Consider the following 13,629-nt stretch of genomic DNA (forward strand, 5'->3'; position numbering starts at 1 on the left):
TTTGATTAGTCTGTCTTAGATAGGACATAGAAATATTAAGTGTAGCATTTACTTGCAGATCTGAGTGCCTTTATGTAGATATTTACAGCTAGAGTTCTGTTATGTGAGCTAGATGCGTATGTTCCCGTCATAGTCAACAGAGATGTAGCCAAGATGATCAGTGGAGTCTATGAACTACTCAGCTCACTCTGAAGTTGACATATACATTTGGTTAGTTATGGTATGTCACATTAGTTCCTCAACTAGAGGAAAAAAATCCCATCACTTCCATAGCCTCTGAATGAGGCCTTTGCCCTGGCCATCTGACCTTCAAGCTGCCATTCCAACAGTCAGTCAGGTCACATAGTTCCAGAGCCCTCTCCACCTATTTAAAACAAGCTGTGCATACTATAGACTGCTCTCTTTTTCCCCTGTTCAGATTCTCTAGTCAGTTTAAAACATAATAATCCATTTACAATAAATGGTTGGCATTTACTTATTGTCTGCTTGGAATAATTTCTTGCCTTTATCAGGTTTATGAAGAGACAGAAAATCCAACCAGACTTCATGTGTCTTGCACAGTACAACAGCAGGAAGATGGCATTTTTCTTATCTGCAATGTTGTTTTCACTGAAGAACTGACTAAACGTATTTGCATATGCCCACAAATGTCCATCAATCTCTTTACAATAAAACCCGGTTAAACCTGGTAATTTTCTCCTTTGTCTGTAAGCATTTTTTCCTCTTTCAAATATAATTTCAATATATCAAACACAATCTTGGTACAGCCTATTTAAATAGCTAACCTAGGATTTTCTTGCTCTTTTCACACAAGGAACATAACTAATTGCTTAGCTTTCACAGACATGATTTTTTAAAAAAGCAACTCTATACAAATAATATTATATAAATGATTTTCCCTGCTTCCCCTGCAGAACCTTAATAATTATTTCCTCTTTTAACACCTTTTACAGCCAGACAAATAGGCAATCCCTAAAAATGGGATGTTTCCCTTAGGTAAAAAATGTACTTTTACTTCCTATGAGATCATAAAGAAGAATGTGAAAACGACTCATTTAATATTCTTTTTTTTTTTTCCAGCAAACAACTGTGAAACTCATCCTGATCAAACTTTGAAAGAGGAAGAGGCTGAGATGAGACAAAAGTAAAGATTACTCTTTGACCATCTGGAAAAAAAATCATAACAGCCTTTACATTTTTTAATCTGTCTTAGTGTCCTGAATTACACACACACACACACAAAAAAAAAAAACCCTCAAAAACTAATGCCTTGGCATCAAGTCAGTAAGCTCATACAGAGCTAGACCAAAACTTTGATGAAGACATACCGCATTGCCTATCGCACTATACTCTGATTGTAAGCTCTTCGAGACAAAGGTCTTCCATTGCTTGGGCAGCAGTTAGTATAAGTTAGTATAAACAAGTGTTGGCTAATGCCTATCTTTTCTGTTTTTTAAAATATAAAAGATTAGAAACTTAATAATAATAATAAATGAAATTTCAAACAGCTGAACATTCATCACAGGCAGACTTAAATTGTTCCAGGAGCCCCTGTTTTCATTAAAAATAATAATAATAATAATAATTTTGTCATTCTGATTTTGATTAGTTTAAACTTCCTCACGCTGAATCTTGTCATATCTTTGACTTGCTGACAAATAACTTTCTCTGTATTCATATTTAATAGACCTTGATCAAGTCATATCCTAACCTTTTCTTTAATATACAGGGTTTTTTTTCTATAGATCATTAGAAATTTTTGCATTCTCACGTTAATTTATTTTCACATGAATAAATTTAAGAAAAATCATTTTAGTCTGCATTTGAATGTAAGATAATACTGAATCTAATTCATGAAAAAAGTGGGTCTGGAGACAAAAGAAAAAATTATCAGGTATGATGGAGAATGATATAAAAATATGGCTGTGTTTGTAAATTTGATACACTTCTTTTATTACACGGCTGTGAAAATAGTTTGAAATTTTGAATAAAGAGAAGGCTTTATTTAAGCAAAATGCTATTTCAAGTTATTATTAATAAATAGTAACAATAATCTGGTTGAATTCAAACAACACCTATGCTCCCAACATGAGGAAAGAAATTCAAGACACTAAGTATTTCATTTGAACATATTTGTACTAAAAGAGTTTGCTTTCCTTTGTTGTAAGATCTGCCTGCATTTATTTTTAAAAGAACTTATTCCATGATGACAATAAATATTCTAGACATTAGATTCTTTACCCCTTTTCCAGAATTTATATCTTGAGATAAGTAAAAATTGTTATTTTGGTCTATATGTTTAGCCCAATGAATTTAAACTTCAATAATTTTCACAGTCCTGTTTAAAAGATGTTTATATTCATAAAGAAAGAGAATGAATCTTCATAAGTAGTAAAGTAACTGGGCACTGAAAACTGTTCTGTATTTGTCAAAATACTTTATTGATGTAGTCCACAGGAAGCTAATTCATCTTCTGCATGAAACAGATGGCTTCCATCAGTTTTTCAGGAATCTTTCATGTAGAATTGGGTACTCTGATTTCTCAGTCTGTGACCTACAACAGAAGCATGACGCCATTGAAGTCCTGAAATTTGTATCCCACAGGACAGAATTATCTGCATTACAGCAACACAGTGTAACTCAGAGGAATGCATTCTGCAGAGAAAAAAAATGTTTTTAAGTCCAGAGGTCTATATTTGTAAGTTAGCTCTAGATTACTAGGCTCCATAATGTTTATAATTTTCAAACTGAGCAAACACCTATTTTAATCTGACATTAACATTAAAGCACAGGCTAGAATTCCTGTATATTGAAATAATACAGTCTTCACAAATTAAGTCTTAATATTACACAATTAAAAGCAAGGCATAATAATCTAAAATGTTCTTCTATTCAATGGATCTTTAAAGCGATTACAGGTTTCTTAGTCAATGCATTGACCATCCCCACTGCATGACACTAACATATTAGCAAAAGAACATTTATTATAGCTTTTTACCAACCTATGCAACTTTGATTTAAAGTCATGCATTCTAATATGTTTTGACAAGTAAATTGCTTGCCTTTTTTCCTTGATAGTCAACCATATAAATAATGCATGCATAGTAATAGCTAGAGCAATAATGTAAAAGTCAAGTAAGGAGACGCATACAGCATGTTAATGATAAAGGTGCACTACCCATTTGAAGCAGGAAGAAAAATTAAGTAAGTCTTTGGCACAGGAAGGAGAAAAGCCCAGTCCTTAAAACCATTCTTAAATGACAATGGTGAAAGACAATGAATATTAGAAGGATATTTAAAGCTCATCTTAAACAAAGAGACATATTATCCTAAAATTTTTTCTTTTCTTCAGGGCGAAGTGATTCAATGCACAAAAGCTGAAGAATCGAGCGTATCAGATGTAAGGGCTGGAACAATCTTCTCTGACCTTGACAGTTTACACCACAAGTCTTAGAACTCCATGGAGCATCTTCTCCACAAGAAGCTCAATAACTTGACTAAAAGCAGTTCAACAGGAAGGCCTCCCATCTCTCTCTGAAGACCTCGAGTCAGCTAGGCTGCACTATTTTGCCAAAATAGGCCTTTATGTCATTGGACAATAAAATCAGTTTGGCAGTCATCACTGTCTTTACTCAAATAATTGCTCGTGTTGAAAATTGAGTGAGCTGCTTTAGCTACTTTTAGCATATCAAACTTTCACTTTTGTAATGAGTCATCTTTATAAATAAACTTTCACGTTTTGGAACAGGAATACAAAACAAACAAAGTAAACCTTTCAGAATATTTTTTAGTTTTCCTCGCACACCTTTTTTTTTTTTTTTTTTTTTAACATACCTTAGGGTCTAGTCACAGAGTCATTGCAACTTATTCAGTGCAATGACTGCTACAATCCAAACAGAGAATCATTGCAAATTCATTTCTTTTCTTCTAGCTACAAATCAGTTTCAAACCTGCCCTTATTCTTCAGTTGCTGTGAATCACCAGCTAGTCACTTAGTAGATTCAAATAAATGTTTTCATGAAATTTCTGAAATGCTTCCGCTGGACTGAGCATACTTATGGCTAGAAACATTGTAGGTGTCACTTCCTAGTAGTTATTGCACTTGCTGACGAAGAGTAGAAAGGAATTATAAACTCTTACAGGCATTTGTAAGAAATCTCTCTGATAAGCCTTTGAAATTGTTCCTAACATTCTGAAAAATAAATTGTTGAATGTTTGCAGATTTTTCATAGAAAACCTGCACTTTTCAAGTAGGACATTCCTGAAAAGAAGTGCTCAAAATGTAGAAGATCCTGTTTCATGATATTGCATAGAGTTCAAATGGACTGATTCATCTGTCTTCGATCCATCTTTCCCTGATGATATGTTAGGTTCCCATTTTGGACAATACTTCTAAAAAAAAAAATCTAAATGAAATTCCTGATTCTAAATGTAGTAAAAGCCACAGGAAGATAAGGATACCATATTTCTCAATTATCAGAGGTGCAATCAATAAAGTCAGCCAATGATTCTTAGTTTTACATTTTGCTTTGTTTTGCTTGATCCATTTAGTATTATTCAGTAGCTACCAGATTGTATTCTAACAGTGGCAAATCAAGTCACTCAAAAAAGGGTGTGTTTTCAGTACACTTTTAGAAAATATTAGATATTTTTTCTTACCCTCAGGAAATGCTTGGACTAAATCATGTATATGAGAAATAGCATCCTATCACCCATGTGGTAAGGTGTGCTCTTTATGATGTGAATTTTTGTGTCAATTCTATCTATAATTTGTTTTTTTTTAATAAAAGAATACAAAGAAAAAAAAAGTTTTAAAAATGCCTTTATTATTTAAATAATGCCAGAGATGCAAAGACAGATTTTTTTTTTCAGTAAACTCTGTAGTTGCCAATATTCCTTTCTGATCAGTTTATCAGCATGTAATTTAAATGCTTATATATTCCCAGACATAGTAGATGATTAGCCATTTAAATACCCTGATTTTTTTCTTTCAAACAATTGTTATAAAGAGCAACACCTTGCTACATCAGCAAATGATTTGAACATGAATTATGCAATGTGTACTGCAGATAAAAATAATCAGAAAGAACGGATAGTAGTGTTTAAGATACATAACATTATTGAAATCATGTTGAAAATATACAGCAAGTGAATAATAAAATGCCATTTTAACAGAAGGAATGCTTGCACTTTGGAAACAGCCCTTCCTTCCCTTCATTCATTTCTCTCTGCGTCAGATAGGGAACACAAGGATAAAAGGAAGTATCAAAAGGCTGCCTTACGTGAAATAGCCACAAATGGAGCTATCTTTATGGTACTAAAGGGAGATAACATAAAATTATATGAGAAATGTTAAGAATTAAGTATTGTTTATAATTACAAGTATATTTTCTATAAGTATTTTCTAACTTTTGTAAACCTGTTACCATAAGGTCCTGTCTTGTTTTGTTTTGTTTTGTTGGTGTTGTCATGCTTTCCTTCCCTGGGTTCTCTTAGCTCATTTTAAACTCATGCACTCTGCAGTTATTTTCAGTTTATACTACTAGATCATCTGGTAGGCTATGGCTACACCAGCAATTTCTCCAACCTAAATTTTTGACCATTGCTATCTTTAGAATTAATCAAGGAGTAGAATTAATTGTTGCAGTATTGTTGCTACTTCAGGGGACTGTCTGCACTCCAATCACTCATCTATCAGGTGGAAAACCCTTCGTTTCCTGATACATTTAACAAGAGGTTTCATTACATAGGCCTAACATGATTTCTAGTTAAAAACACAAAGAAGATGAGTGCACTCTTAAAACACTGGACCTCAGTTAATAAGATTTTCTCTTTGTCTTGCAAGAGGGCTATTCAGTTTTATGAGTGAGCACATATTTTTGCAATGCAAGCAAAATTAACATGTTACCTATTTGCTAGAAGTGCAGCACACCAGAGGAGGGGAATTTCAAAAGGGAGCTTAATGGTCTCTACTTAAAAACTCATGGCTTGGTAAGTTGAGTATAAATTTTTGTAGGACTGCCCTGGCTAGTCACAGCAGAATTGAATGCTGCTGGTAATTTTTCATTTTTTCTAATGAAGGTAAAACCAAATCCCAAATGAAAGCTCCAAGATTGTTTAATATGATAGAGACATTTCAAGGGTTGTGATTTGCATGGCCCTTAGTTCCCAAATGTGAAATACTATTAGATAAAATTCCTAGAAATAAAAGACACAGCAATTGCATGTAAACACCACGTGCTAAATTCTCTCAGAATGGGTCAGAGTCTGGCAAGCATCACTCAGTCACTAGCAGGATAGTGCTCTGACTTAATGAGCAGCTGAGAGTTTACAGGAAATAAATAACTACTGACTAAACCTGCTTTGTGTTGATGTCAAATAACCAGCAAAATGTTTGTTTTCTTACTTACCAGTCATACTGTATGTAGCTGGGTGTCTACTGAATTGTCTTTAAGTCCTGATAACAATTATTTAACAATCTAAAGGTCTGAGAATGTATGTGAATCCAATTGGCCAGAAAATGAAAACTGCAGCATGGTCAAAAGGCTTTATTGCGATTACAAACCAGTGAATGCAAAATGTTCTTCATACAGTGGGTAAGCCCTTAGAAATTGTTTAAGAAACCACCCATTGCTTAGAAAATTAGAGAGAGAGGGAAGGAAGGAAGGAAGGAAGGAAGGAAGGAAGGAAGGAAGGAAGGAAGGAAGGAAGGAAGGAAGGAAGGAAGGAAGGAAGGAAGGAAGGAAGGAAGGAAGGAAGGAAGGAAGGAAGGAAGGAAGGAAGGAAGGAAGGAAGGAAGGAAGGAAGGAAGGAAGGAAGGAAGGAAGGAAGGAAGGAAGGAAGGAAGGAAGGAAGGAAGGAAGGAAGGAAGGAAGGAAGGAAGGAAGGAAGGAAGGAAGGAAGGAAGGAAGGAAGGAAGGAAGGAAGGAAGGAAGGAAGGAAGGAAGGAAGGAAGGAAGGAAGGAAATAATAATAATAATACAATCTAACTTGCTGTAGAAATGGAGGGAATAGGAAACCTCAAGATATCAAGCTGAGTTTACTGCACCAGGGAAGAAAAAACAGAGCACATTTTGGATAGCATCTGAGGAGAAAGAAAAAAAAAAAAGGTAGAAAAGCATCTTTCTCTATAGAATACAGACTCCACTGACACAGAGACATCCATGGACATATCCATGATATCTGTGATTTCAAAAAGGGCAGAAGCTACACTGCATGTATAAGAAAACAGTTAAGAACCAGAAATAGTAACAGAAGTGTGCTCTGTTACAGAGGAAACATCCAGGTTTTGTAAACCCTTCTAGTCTACTTTATGCTCAGATTAGTATCTCATTACCCTGTTATTTTGTGCTTTTGGAGAATTTCTGATTATGTGTCATGAATTTATGATACAATAAAATTATGATTATGTATCAAAATATTATTAAATTTATTGCTTTTGTTTACAATTTCAAAATTTATAATTTTAATTTTCATAGCGTCATTCAGCATAAAAGATGGAGCAGATCTTTATATCTAAAATGCAACTCTAGACAATACAACCTTGTTCAATTCACAACTGATTCCAAGATGGGTAAAAACAAAAGTATGGCGAATAACACAGCTTGACAGCAAACATAATTTGTGTGGACAGTTTGGCCTCATCTTTAGTCTTACAAAAAAAGATTTCAGAGAAATCATTTTGTTTGTAGAGCAGAAAACTTTGCAGATATTGTATCTAGGAAGAGCTTAGTGATAATAATTGCATGGTTTCACTTAATCCAGCTCTGGAATGCAGAATAGGGGCTTGAGTCGATCCCACCAGACTGCATCATTACTAGTGAGAAATCTAGGTGTTTCTGTGGTAAAGCTCAGACACATGCGTGTTACTCACCTGGAGTTACCTCTGCAGTGCAATTGGCTGAAAAAAGTCACCCCAGTATGCAATAAATTTCACTGAAAATGCTGTTTACACAATGAGGGTATCTGTCAAAAGGCTTTTTTAAAGTTGGCATAAAATCCTATGAAAGCTTCACCAAGCTCATTGTCTGGCAAAATATTAAAATTCACATGTCTACCTACGCTTCTCATGTTAGCCATATATTCATTTTAAGCATTATAATAGGTGCTATGAAAGCCTCTCCTGTCTTACTCTCCCTAATTTGAATGGGAATGGTACTAACAGAATGCTTTGATTCATCATGAAAATTTAGCAGCCGGTGAACTCCTGTTAGGTCTTTGCTACCTGCATTATGTCACAGATAAAACACACACATCTTTCTTTTGGGATGGTAATGTATAATTGTCTGTCTTATTCATTTCTTATAATTTCAATCAGTAAAGTAGTAGTGTTCAGACAGCAAGGTCTGAGGTCTGTTGAACAGTTCATAAAATTAGTTCTTTCACAGAAAGAGTAAGGAAACAACAACAATTGCAATTTAATGGGTCAATTTTAAACTGCAATATTAAAAAAGAAATGGCTGGGTAAAGAGGAAGGAAAGAATCTTTGTTTCCGCTCTTATAAATCTAAAAGAGATCATTTTAAAGTGCCAGGTGGCACTTTAGACACTTGTACAATTTGATTGAAGAACATAGTCTTTGTGATTAATTTCTTATTATTTGTCTGTTAGAGGTAATATAATCTGTGCTGGCATCTGTTTCATTCTGACAGCTTAAGATAGTCTCCATAGACTGACTTTGAGAAAGCTTTATTCTGTTTTGACAGTGCGGGTGTCATCCCCAATGACTTACACAGCGATTGCTGAGTTTGCATTTTGATATTTAAGTGGGCTCAACAGTGAACATATATCTAAGATGTTTGTTTGCCTTCACATTTATTTTTGATAATAGTATCATTTTCTTAGGTCTAATTCTTCCCTAAGTAGGTTATTCCCAACTGGGGATAAGCACTTCTTTGAATTTTGATGTTAAATTTGATCTTCATTGGAGAAAACATACCTTAATTTAACATTTCAGAAATACTGATTTTTGCATGAGAAAAGAAACATTTTCTGGTAAGAATGACTTTTCTTTTAAAGTGGGGATTATAATGAACTCAAAATGGATAAATAGCTATGACTCTACTTCGGTATGCGTATGATTCTGCTTTGAATATCCATGCGTGATTTAGCATTTTATGAATACAAGGAAAACCCAGTAGAGATGAGTCAGCACAGAATAGGGATTGACCTGCTGAAAAGCAGCTCTGCAGAGAAGGATTTGGGAGTTCTAGCTGACAAGTTAATCATGAGCCAGCAATGTGCCCTCGTGGCCAAGAAGGCCAATGGCATCCTGGCCTGCATCAGGAGGAGTGTTGCCAGGAGGTCGATGTGGGTGATCCTCCCCCTCTACTCAGGTCTGGTGAGGTCGGACCTGGAGTATTGTGTGCAGTTCTGGGCTCCCCAGGACGAGAGGGAAAAGGAAGAGGGGGTTGAACACAGAGCAATGAAGTTGATCAAGGAACTGAAGCATCTATCGTATGAGGAAAGACTAAGCAAGCTGGGCCTGTTTAAGCTCCAGAAGAGAAGATTAGGCAGAGATCTGAGCAATCTGTATAAATACCTGAGGGGAGAATGTAGGGAGGACAGGGCCAAACTATTCTTGGTGGTGGCCAGTGACAGGATAAGGGGTAATGGGTACAAATTGAAACACAGGAAGTTCCATCTCCACGTGAGGAAGAGCTTCTTTCCTGTGAGGGTGCCAGAGTCTTGGAACAGGCTGTCCAGAGAGGTTGTGGAGTCTCCTTCTCTGGAGATCTTCCTAACTTGTCTGGATGTGACCCTGTGCCACGTGTTCTAGGTGTCCCTGCTGGAGCAGGGGGTTGGACTAGATGAACTCTAGAGGTCCCTTCCAACCTCAACCATTTTGTGATTCTGTGAAAAAGTCATCAGAAGTCAGTGGGGTTAACTGAGCTACAAATAAAATACAATATCAGAACTGTGTCTATGCTTTGCTTGGTTCTATAATCCCAAGCAAAATATTTGTCACTATCCTAGTAGTTAGTATATACCATTATCTGCTCATATCTAGCCTTAGATATATACAAGCATGACCATCTCTCTGTGTGGTTATGCTATGGTACATCGCAAACTCATAAATTTATGGATGACTCTGAACTCTTTTATTTTTATGAGAAAAGAAGCTATAAACTCTCCATTTAGGAAGAGTATAAAGAGGTCTTATGCTATATGTGCATAAATTAATATTTATATCGAATCTTCTAATTGAGGAGTCCATGAGTTATCTATATTCCCCTATGTATTCCCTATATTCATCTAAAAATCCTAAGTTTATATTATGCTCAGTGCTTTCTCAATTCTTCAAACATTTGGAATGAGGGGAAAATATAATATAAAAATGACAGAGTTATTATCCCAATAGGAAAATCTACCACAGTTCATTATTATCACCAATTTCTTTTGGATTCATTCAGCAGAATTTGACATTTCAAATCACTATAGGAAGTGGTGAGAGCTGGGATACTAATTCTTCAACATTACGCATATTGGCATTGGTTTCTCCTGCCAGCAATTACTTTTCAGAGCAAGAAAAGATTCTTGAGTGTAATTAAGTGATGTATGGTTTAGGAAAATCTATTTGACCTGCCTTCAAATTCGATCAGCTCAAAGTCCACACAGACCAGCAAGCAATCTTTCATGAAAGTGCTATATGTAAATCAAAACCTATTAGAACTATATCTAGTATCAGCATTACAAAAACAGTATCTACAGTATCTAGTGAGTCTAATAAACTATCTGTTATTCTTGGAGCTGGAGACCAGGACAGCTATTTATTTCCTGGGCCACTCTGTTGTCAGAAAGTGGAAAGAAAGTGGACTAGCAATCCCAAGGGAACAGAGGAATTTTGCTATACACAAAAATTATATTCCTAATAACAATAAAGAGTGATTTATTTTCTAACCACCTTTTGTATCTTTCTTTCCGCAGTGCCTAACTAGCAATCTTCAATGGATTATACAAGGAATATTTAAAAGGAGAATTGAAGCAACAGCTAATCAATGCTAAATATTGAGCAAGTTACTCCTGCATACTTTGTGAAGTACAGGTAGCTATCTGGAAGGGTAGGGAAAATACTAAAAAAAAAAGATTTTTTTAGTGTGATTTTCAAATGTATCTTCTGGATAGGACTTAATGTGAAATATCGACAACATCATGACACAATGAGAAGAAATTGTCATATTTATTAAGTAAGTCTGTTGATGTCCTGACACAGATACCTGGCAACCTTTATTACCTACAAGAAAATACACGTTCTAGAAAATTCATGCTTAAACATTTAGGGAAGCAGATAAATAATCATAATTTTTTATTACATGTCTATCCCTCATAGCCTATGGGCTATAGAGGGACAAATGCAGGTCGCTGGGAGGAAGAGGTCGTTCCAAGAGCTACCTACCTCGACATAGCTGCCCCTGCAGCAAGTCTATAAACCACTCTCATTATTGACGTTTAATTTAGGATTCCAGACAGATTAATTTAGGTTTCCTTCCAAATAATGGTGGCAACATGAAGAATAAGAAACAGCTATGAGATCCAAAACAAACTGAAGCAACTGGAGCAGAGCAAGAGGCTTCTTGTGCTTCTCTAGTTACCAAAAGGCCAAGTCTCCCACATACAGCTATTGCTTTGTCTGTGGAGAAGGAATATTCCTAACTTACCTGAGACAATATCTTGTGTTTACTAATGAACAGTCAGAAAAATAATAGTATTTCAATACTGTTAACATGAAGAACACCTAGAAGTTTTCTCTTTATCATAGCCATGGCAAAGTGAATATAGACGCATAACTGCAAGAATATGTGCTTTGGAGACTTTGCTGGGAACAGCACACAGCAGGACAAAGAGTGGTTTTTAAAGGATCCAGGGATTTATTGAATTATTCTTTCCTTCAGGGGAAAAAAAAAAAGAAAAAAAGAAAAGCAGGGGGAGATTTTCCTACAGAAAGTAACTGATTTTGAAAAGCAGCATAAACAACTCCTGATATTATTGTTTATTAAAGGAAACAGTACTGAACTCTAATTTCCATAGGCAACAGCAGGGAGATATTTCCAAATTTTAAATAACCTTGCACCTGCTGGCATGCTGTGGCTCTAACAACAGCCTTTCTGTGTGCCAGCATGGGGAAGAAAGGTTAAATTCTACCCAGGGTAATGGGCACAATGGGCTAATGGACACAGATGTGCCATGCTGAGCACATCTAAAATGAAATCCAAGACCCAGGGAGCCAGAGAAATTCATGGCAGCAGGTTCATGATTTTTTAGGAGTTCTCATCAGCCCCTTTAACTGTCATACTTACATACACATGCACCATGGACCTTCCCGTATTGCATCACTATTCCTCGGGGACACTGTGAGCCTTCAAATGCTGATTGTAAGAAAACAGATTATATACAGCAGGGTCTGGTCTAATTTGATTATTTTGCTTTGTTTTGTGTGCAGCAACCACAAATTGTCTGAATAAACACAGATTCCACAAATGTCATAAATATCTTTAAAATCAGTAGCTGTGATGTACCCAATATACGGTAAGCTTTCCCCTGAGATATTTTGTTCTGTGAGACTTTCTCATGTGTAAAACTAGTCAAAAATATTTTAGAAATGACAATACTTTCGGATGTTAGTATATGAGTAAGTAAGTGGTGAGAGAGATTCCATTGCCATTCAATTGTCATTTAAGAGAAAATCATCCCCAGAATGTCATGATATTTTCTATCCAAAGTAGTCTGATAATTTCAGTTTCTCAGCTTCTCAATGTACTTTCTCTATTCTTTTGGCTATTCAACCATTCTGAAACAAAACAAAAATAATAACATCTGAAACAAATAAAAAAATCATCAAAATCATTAAAAAAGGGGGAAAATAAAATCAATAAAGTCAAACTGTTTGGGGGTTTGTTTTTGTTTTTGAGGTTTTCATTTTTAATGGAACTGAACCACTATGTCTTTTTCCTATGAATCTGATGGCTTGTACCTATGAGTTCTGACACCTGCTAGCACTGTTCTGTTGCATGCATATTGGGTGCTGTCCCTGGTAAAGGTGGCTGCTGACACCACCCCTTCTACGTACACTGACTTACCAGGGTTTTGCTTCATGTCCTGATCTAAACCTGGGATCATCTTGCTCGTAGCAATAGTCTAATCTCTATTCAGGAGTTATGTCCCTTCTGTACAGTAGTGCTTTTTGACTACATGCTGATTGACCAGTTTATTTAGTGCCTCACTAACTCCTTTCCATTTCTTAAATGATTTCTCTGTCCAAGGCAGTTCATCTGGAAAATAGAGGTAACACCTATCTGCTTTGCAAAATTGTTCAATGATGCTTAGGAACTGTGTTGAAAGTGAAAATGGCTATTAGTCAATTAACCTAGAAAAATCTGGTTTTCCTCCTTAATTCCACTCTGATCTTTTGCTAGAGTTGATTTCCCTTGCCTTTTTTTTCTTTTTCTTTTCATCTTGAAGCCTGGTATGTCATTCCACTTGATGTCAACATTCAATGTCATGTTTCACTGTTTTGGAATACATTTTTTTCCAGAATTTTCTATGTTGTCTCTGATGTTTTCTCTTGTTGTCACTGTCCCCTATCTTATCATCTTTAACCAGTATTCCCTCACTGCTGTTGTGATGGAGGATA

At 35.6% G+C, this 13,629-nt stretch overlaps 1 long non-coding RNA gene across 1 annotated transcript in view; it reads left to right on the plus strand.

The window, feature by feature from the left end:
• Positions 1–11,904, plus strand: part of LOC148594048 (uncharacterized) — a 200,581-nt gene extending 188,677 nt beyond the window's left edge. The window contains exon 3 of the long non-coding RNA XR_015913578.1: positions 11,891–11,904. This is a non-coding gene — a long non-coding RNA (uncharacterized LOC148594048). The remainder of the gene's footprint in view (positions 1–11,890) is intronic.
• The last annotated feature ends 1,725 nt before the right edge of the window (positions 11,905–13,629 follow it).

The sequence above is a fragment of the Tinamus guttatus genome, unplaced genomic scaffold (assembly GCF_059628265.1).
Source record: "Tinamus guttatus ecotype Peru unplaced genomic scaffold, ASM5962826v1 Tinamus_guttatus_pri_ptg000306l, whole genome shotgun sequence".
Classification (NCBI taxonomy): Eukaryota; Metazoa; Chordata; class Aves; order Tinamiformes; family Tinamidae; genus Tinamus; species Tinamus guttatus.